This window comes from Fukomys damarensis, unplaced genomic scaffold (genome assembly GCF_012274545.1).
Source record: "Fukomys damarensis isolate Sample0158 unplaced genomic scaffold, DMR_v1.0_HiC HiC_scaffold_33, whole genome shotgun sequence".
NCBI classification, from domain to species: Eukaryota; Metazoa; Chordata; class Mammalia; order Rodentia; family Bathyergidae; genus Fukomys; species Fukomys damarensis.
This window is the reverse complement of record NW_022900945.1, coordinates 53,028,165-53,035,666: the sequence shown is the minus strand read 5'-3', so window position 1 is coordinate 53,035,666 and position 7,502 is coordinate 53,028,165.

The window sequence follows — 7,502 nt, the reverse complement described above, 5'->3', positions numbered from 1 at the left end:
GCCGAAGGCATCCGGAGCTTCCTAGCTGCGGCCGCCGTCCCCGCTCAGAGCCGAGCCGGTTCGTTACCGGGGCACCGCTCAAACGTTCCCTGCCAGGCGAGGGCGGCTGGTGCCACCGAGGGGCCAGGCTCCGCCGTGGGGCAGAGGGGACTGAGCCCCGGGACTGGCGCTGGAGCAATAAATGTCCGTCCCGACGCCCCATCCCCGCACAGAGAGCTCAGCACCCAGCAAGCCCCTCTCCGGGCTCGGCAGCCCCTCCCCGCCGTCATCTTCCACCCAGCAGCTCATTAGGTCGGGAACTGGGCGCCAGCGGTCCTCACTCAACTCACCCTCCCTGCATTGCAGACAGCGCGGGAGCAGCGCTGCTGGAAGCCCCTGGGGCCGCCAGAACAGACCGGAGTCTGGCAGCGCAGCGGGCGCCCCGCCAGAAGCCTCCTTCCCGGACACAGATTTGCAAGAGAAAGGAAAGTCGAGTCACGCGTGTCATCGCAGATTTATAGTAGCCCCGTTAAGCAAAAGCAAGGTGAAGCCGGCTTAATTTTAATACTATATCTGTTTAACCCAAATGCACCCAAACTATTAGCATTTCAGTGTTACTGACGTAAAACTCGGTGGTGACACATTTTTTTTCACACACTTGGTCTTTGAAATCGATAGTATAACTTACACGTATAAGGCATCGCAATTCAATCACTAAATTCTCACCAGCAATCGCTGTATTTAGATTTCACAGAATCACCTTTGAAGAAATAGATTCCCACGTTGAAGTTGTTCTAGACATAGTCCAAAGTTTTCCAATAACTGAATCAAGGATCTGTTCTCGATTTTTTTTGTTGTTCTCAATTTTAAATTAATTGAAATTAAATAAATCTAAAGTTCCATTCTCCATGTGTACAAGAACCACACATGCCTGGTGGCCACTCTAGCAGACAGACAGTGGAGCTGCAGAAACTATGACCCCAGGCACAGACTGGGATCTGCCTGATAGATGAAGTCTCACCGTCAAATACCTGCAGGGCTTCTCCACTTTTCACTCACCTTCCGGGCTTTCCAGGGAAGCCTCTGAGAGGTGGAGTCTGTTAACAGAACAAGGTCACTGTGCTGAGTACCCCTGAGGCCAGTCCGTTTCCTGGCCTGTCTGGGAGGACTGTGGCTGCACAGGCTGTGGTGTGTATGCCGAAGATTTTGCAAACACAACTGAGGATGATGGTCCTGCATGTAGGGGCCAATCCAACAGAGGTTCGGCCTGGGGTGGGCTGGGGCTGATACTGAGGGGAGGAAACGTTCCTGTGGGGCCTTAAGCATGCTTTCTTATTTCATCCTCACCTCAGCCCTGCAAGGCAGGTGAGCAACTGGGCGGATAGAACTGAAGGTCAAATAGATGCTGCTGCTCAAGGGCACAGAACTGGTTAACAAGGAACCTGCATTTGAACTCAGTACCACCTGGCTGAAAACCTAGGCAGTTTCGACCATCCTGCCACGCCTGCTGTTCCTACTCCTTCTCCTGCCACCTCAGTTCCAGGACGATCTGTGACAAAGATGACATCTTCCACCCCACTCACGAGGAGCTCTTCACGGACAGCCGGGATCAGGGGCTGATCCTCGGCTCCCTTCCATGACCCCAATGCGCCCGAGTCAGGAAGTTGTTCATTTGTCCTCCATCTCTTCTCTACCCCCTCTCCCAGTGTCCTGCCTGCCTCTGCCTTAGGGACTGGGGAAAAGGAGCAGAAATTCCAAGGACCCCCTAGATGAGCAGAAAGGCCTGTCTTCCAGCAATGGAGGTTTTCCGATTTAAAATGCAGCCTTCCAATTTTCTGGCTCCTGGGGCCAGGGATTTAGCTCAGGGGTTCTGCGCCTGCCTCTCAACTTCAAGGTCCTGAGTTAGATCCCTGGTACAGAAGAAAAAAAAAAAAAAGCTTTCCTGCGTCCTGAATGTCTCAACTTCTTAGGCTAGAGAAACCCCTGCTCAGGAATTCCCGGTAGGAGGAATAACCTCTGAGCGCTGTGCCTTCACCGACTCCGCCCACTTTCTGCCTGCCCCTGCCTAACAGAACCCTCCCGAGGCCACCTCACCCTCACCCTACCTTCCTTCCTCCTCCTCTTCTGTTTTATTTCAGTCATGGTTCCACCAGGGCTGAGACCTCCGGCATCATTCCGGCTTGCCCCATACCTCTCCCTGATGTATTTTTTCTCTCGTCTGATTTCTATTCCTTTCACTGTACTGGATCCTGATGCAAGGAACGAGAGCCCCACAAAGCAAGATCCTCAATCTGGAGTCGCAGCCCCACTCAGCATACCTGGTGCACACTTTGGCTGTCTGAAGCCCTCACGGACCCCGTGGAACACAGGCTAACAAAGTGCTGTGGAGGCCTTAGGCTGCAGGGGCAGATCTGACGGCTTAGGTTGCTTCTGCTCGCCAGGGCCCATTAGACAGAGACCAGGAGAAAGGGGTGAGAAGGGCTGCAGCACGGAGCAGATGTTAGCGCAGGCGGAAGGAGGTGCTGGGCTGGGTCCTGTCTCCGTTTCCCACTACCACCTATCTCAGGGACAGGCGTTCTCAGAAATGAGTGTGAGGATGACTTAGGCTGGAGGACAGCAGAGACCAAGACTCCCGAGCCCTGTTGCTGCAGATCGCTCGTAAGGGAAACCAACCTGGCCAACTTAGAGCCCATGGTAGAGACTGGAGGCTGAGGAGAATCTCTGACCCGGAACTCTGGGCATGACTCATCAGTGTGATCTAAAGATGGGACCGGCACAGCTTATGACCCTGATGCCACTCCTGGTTTCTGGTGAAGAGTCTTGGTTCGTGGGGAGCAAAGGTGGCTCCTTCAATGGGTAACAGAAGAGATGAGTGCTGCTTTTCAAAGACATAGACAACTGCCCATCACTCAAATGGGGACCAGTATGCCGTGTGAGAGGAGATGTGAGCGGCCAAGGCTCTGGAGCCAGGGCCGCTGCGTCTGAGGTCCTCCCCGCCCAGGCCCCAGCTCGGGTCTACTCTCCTGATTCGGCTTCCTGCGAACACCTGCTCCGCGAAGGCGAAGGCGCCGGGACACCCAGACCAGACGGTAATTCACTGCCGCCCCCTGCAGCCGGTTCACACACCCCAAAGACAGGGACCTGCAGATGAGAAGAAATCACAATTCACCCGAGCCAGCATCTCACAGCTCAGTCTTTTCGTTGCAGTTTGGGATCCTAGAGGGGGAATAAGATAAGAAACATTCTAAATGAGTTTAGAATCATTTCATCTGGAGTTGTTCCTTCTAGTTCCCAGCCTCCACACCCATCCAGTCAGATGTCAACCTTCTTTTCCTAAAATTTTCAAGAACAGCAATCCACCTCCCTTTTCATTGTCCTGCTGTGATCTAATATTTAATTCCTATTCTAAATTTCCATTTCATTCCTCTTTCTGCCCACTGCAACCCCCACCGGAGTTAGAAGAAGATGGGTTATGAAGTAAATTCTCTGCTTTTCATAGCAGCACTGGACATTATTCCTTAGATTTAAATCACTCTGTTATCTTTCTAAAGTAAAAACAGCTGCAGCAATCAAGACACTCAAATACCTAGGAGTAATTTTAACAAGAAACACATAAATTGTACATGATAAAAAATGTAAAATGCTATTAATGGGACGTCAAGGACTAAAATTTATGGGATGTTTCCACATCATAAATACAACAATTCAGGCTGGGGATGTAGCTCAGTGGGGCTGCTGCCTGCCTCGCAAGCTCAAGGTCCCGAGTTCTATCCCCATACCAACAAATAATAAACCAACAAGCAACTCTCCTTTAAATAATCTAAAAAATATATGATTTCGATCAAAATAACACTAATCGAATAGGAAAATGAATTGAGGTATAGCTTCACAATAAAGAGTAATAAAACTGAACACATGAAAATGATACACAATATGGTTGATCTCAAAATAATTTGAGCAAAAGAAATGAAACACAAAAGAATACACACTCTCTGATTCTCTCTGCTATGCATGTATCCGGGAGAACTAGTTTGTAGGGTGAGGAGTCAGAACAGGACAGGAGTAACTGGGAGGTTCACAAGAGCAGCTGGAGCGTGGGCGGGATTCTGTTTTGTTTTGTTTTTTAATCTGGTGTTGGTTACACAAATGTATTCCACTTTTGAAAATTCATAAAGATGTACACTTTTTAATCCATGTATTTTTCTGGATATACATTGTACATTAATTTGTCGAATTGTGCTAAAAACACATGTGCAGGGCCGGGGATTTAGCTCAGTGGCAATTTAGCCTGCTTGGCAAGTGCAAGTTCTTGAGTTTGATCCCCAGTACCGATAAAAGACACATGTGCAATTTTGAGAAATAATATGGCGTTGAATAGACAGATAAATGGCACGCAACAGAAAATTGAGAAAGAGACTCAACAATCTGACATTATAAAGGTAGCAAAAATTTGGATATTATAAAGGTAGAATTAAAAATGGAGAAAATAAGTATCATTCAATTAAAACAGTAGCATAAAACAAAGCTGGACTTGTCACACCAATAAATTCCAAATAAGTCAAGTATTTAAAAATACAAAAACATGCTACAACGATAGATTATGTAAAGGTACAAATTTCCAATGATGAATGTCATTATACTGCATACCTAAAATGTACCAATAAAATAAAAAAGGCGCTCCAAACCAAAAAAAAAAAAATTGTTTTTTGGTTTTTTGAGACTGGGTCTAACTATGTAGTTGAGACTGACCTGGAACTCACTATGTAGCCCAGGCTGGTCTCAAACTCACAGCGATCCTCCTGCCTCAGCCTCCCGAGTGCTGGGATTACAGGCGTGCACCACCACGCCCGGTCTGTTTTGGATTTTTTTGGTAAAGGTTTAAGGGTTTTTGTTTGTTTGTTTGTTTGTTTTGGTACTGGAGATTGAACTCGGGTCCTTGCATTTGTAAGGCAGACAGTGGAACTACTGAGCTAAATCCCCGGCCTACAAACAAATTTTTTAAAAAAACACTGCAGAGCAAAAACATTACCCTAAACAAACTAAAAAGACATAGAACAAACTGGAAGAAAAGGAAGGTATTTTTTTTTAAATATTAAACAGTGATTCAAAGTATTAAACAGAGAGTCAACTACAAGTAAAAATATGAACAAAATATATAAACATAATTTACAAAAAATACAATAGACACCTAAACGTTAAAAGATGCTAACCAGCCGGGCATGGTGGTGCACGCCTGTAATCCCAGCACTAGGGAGGCTGAAGCAGGAGGATCCTGTGAGTTGGAGACCAGTCTGGGCTACATAGTGAGTTCCAGGCCAGTCTCGGCTACAAAGTGAGATTCCCGTGTAAAAAAAAAATGCTGACCTTACTTACAACTTTTTTTTTTTTTTTGGTGTTACCATTCATGACCTTGCACTTGCAAGAGACAGGCAGTGGAATCACTGAGCTCAACCTTACTTACAATAAAAGAAATGAAAATGAAATCGCAATGAGATAGATACCAGTTACACTATCAGATTGTCAAAAATCAAAATGTGATAACACACTTTTAATGTGCTATCAGACAGATCCTGTTCTTCTTTTTTGGGATAGGGAAACTTCCTGCCTCAGCCTTCCAAGTGCTGAAATTACAAGTGTGCCCCACCATGCCTAGCAACAGACAAGTGAATACATTAGTAAAAGTTCCTTGGGGCTGGGGATTTAGCTCAGTGGTTCTGCTGCCTGCCTCACAAGTGCAGGGTCCTGAGCTGGATCCCCGGTACCAAAAAGAAAAAAGAAAAAGTTCCGTGGAAGACAATTTAGCAGTACTAAACCAAAATCCTTTCCATACATCGCTGGTAGAAAGAAAACCAGAAAAACCTTTTATGAGAGGAAAGGAATTTGCAAAATTGTATTTATCCAAATAAAAAAATACTTTGACTTAGTATTTTCATGCCACGTATTTATCAGACAGATAACAAGAGCAAAATGAAGGCTGCTTGCGTATCAACATAATTAAAAGATTAGTTAAATATATCTGGGAATTTTCTTCAGTCTCATTGTGAAACCGTCACTATGACACAGATATGCACGTGCTGCTATGAAGAGATTTCTAGATTATATAGAAGAAAGTGGCAAAATTAAATGTACTATATGCTATTAACTAGGTGAAATATACATATATAAACACAAATGCATGTTAGCTGTGGAATATCTTATAAAAAATTTACAAGAAGCTGTTGGCACTGGTACCTTCTGAAGGGAAGAAGAGTCTCTGTAATAACCTCTTGCCCCTTTTGAATCCTCTAGAATGTACAAATACTACTTATTCAAAGCATATATATTTTTTGTTTTGTTTTGTTTTGTTTTGTTTTTTTTCCTCCAGCACCAGGGATCGAACTCAGATTGTTGTGCTTGCGAGGCAGGCGAGGCGTCACTGAGCTAAATCCCCGGTCCCCCTCATTCATATTTTTAAAATTACGGTCGACCCTCCAGTTACGACCAGCCAGATACACGAACGACTTGGGTTACTACTCAATTTTTAGTTTTAACTTATGAACAAAGTCTTGAGTTACAATCTGAATGCCCACCGCTTTTGCTTCCAAACATGTCTCAGATACAGAGGAGTTCTTGGAAGGAACATCACAGCATTCTTTCCTGGTGTGGGATTAACTGAGAAATCCTGGGCCAGTGTCTCTCTAAGGCTGAGGCAGGAGGATGGCTTGAACCCGGGAGTTGGAAGTCAGCCTGGGCCACACAGGGAGATCCTTTCTCTTAATTAGAAAAGGAGAAGAAGAAGAAGAAAATGAGGCCCAAAGGTTTCTCCCTAATTGTCCAAAGATACAATTTTGCGTTCGTTCAACAAAGGTTTATTCTGATGCTCATCTTACGCCAGGCCTTTCCGTAAAGGCGAGGGAGGAGGCCGAGCTCCGGGCGGTTAGGGACGGGCGTGGGGCGCGGGGCCAACGTTCCCAACGCCCGCGGCCCCTACGCGCGACCTTCTCCGCTTTCCCTCCGCCAACGAAGCCCATTTCACGTTTTCCAGGGAAAAATACACTGTTTCCCGCTCCTCCTGCGCGTCTGTCACCCTTTGGGAACCGACGGAGGCAAAAAATAAAATCGCAAGAGAAGCGGTGAGGTTTCGCCCAACGTCACGGGCTGTGGCGTGAAACTGTCTGGTCGGTGCACGCGTGGGGGACCCGACCCTCTGGCAAAGGTCCCAGCGTCGCCCGCGCGGACTTTCTCCCGGGATTAGGAGGCCCGGAGCCCCTCCATCACAGGTTCAGAGGGGAGCAGGCAGCTCCGGAGAAGCCTCAAGTTGCCTGTTTAATTCTCAGCAGGTGTAATCTCAATGCACTACATCTGCTTTCCTAGATCTTATTGGCTAATCGTGTAGGCGGGATCTGGAGCTCATGCCGGTCATTGGACAATAGCGCGCCTTGGCTACGTCGCTCACAGCAAATCGAGGAAGGATTGGTTGGAGCGGGCACAGGCTACTGGACGGACGGAGAGCGCAGCGTTGATTGGCGCGGGCGCGCTGCGGG